The following is an 833-nucleotide window of genomic DNA, read 5'->3' as shown; positions in this document are numbered from 1 at the left end:
AAACTAAAGTTAATAAGTTAGTGCTACGTAGTGTTGGAAACGTTAAAAAAAAAGTGTCAACTGTTGAAAACATCAATAAATAGCCAACAGTGTTGATTTTCAATTTTGACAGGAAGACAACACAAGTGTTAAAAATGTCTTTATCTAAAAAAAGGATTTCTTTTTAACCAAATTACCACAGAAGAGGATGGATTCAATGCAACGCTCTTTGCAACTACAATTAATCACTTTCATTGAATTTCGGGTGTAAATAGAAATGGTTTCAAATCAGCATCCTGACAAACTCATCCACTCAACATACACTCCTCTGATCTTAACTATTAGTCCAAATAATTCATAATTTCTGCTTTATTAGTTTAAATATTAGGTATAATTCAATATAAATGAGGGTTATTGACCATGGATTCCATAAAAGTACTGTAAAACTAGTAGTAGTAAGGTGGTGGTAGTGAAATAAAAAAATAATAATAATGTGTTGAAAATATCAAATGTCAAAAAAAGGTAAAAAATAATTGAGTGTTACTCTTTTTGACCTGGGAGGACAACACAAGGGTTAATTAATTCCACCAGTTCTTTCACAGTCATTTATACGGGGAGAACTGGCATATGCCGGTTATTCACCTCCCCATACACACCCTGGTCACTGCTGCGTTAAAACTCAGCGACTGTGTAGGAAAACAGAGCGTCAGAGAGAGCGAGGAGAACAGTATGAATCTGTATTTTAGTTCCAAGCTGCTGAAAGAAAACCATCAGTGATTGTTAAACTTTTCTAGGGATGAGCCGAGTACTCTGCTGAAACGAGTATCCGGTACTGATAAAGCACTTTTGCCGAG

At 34.9% G+C, this 833-nt stretch overlaps 1 protein-coding gene across 1 annotated transcript in view; it reads left to right on the top strand.

Annotated features, from left to right (window-relative positions):
• The window catches only part of htr2aa (5-hydroxytryptamine (serotonin) receptor 2A, genome duplicate a), a 121,073-nt gene that overhangs the window by 82,045 nt on the left and 38,195 nt on the right, over positions 1–833 (top strand). The window lies entirely within an intron of this gene.

This window comes from Etheostoma spectabile, chromosome 4 (assembly GCF_008692095.1).
Source record: "Etheostoma spectabile isolate EspeVRDwgs_2016 chromosome 4, UIUC_Espe_1.0, whole genome shotgun sequence".
Taxonomy (NCBI): domain Eukaryota; kingdom Metazoa; phylum Chordata; class Actinopteri; order Perciformes; family Percidae; genus Etheostoma; species Etheostoma spectabile.
Note: the sequence above shows the minus strand (reverse complement) of the source record. Positions and strands in the feature narration are given on the sequence as shown.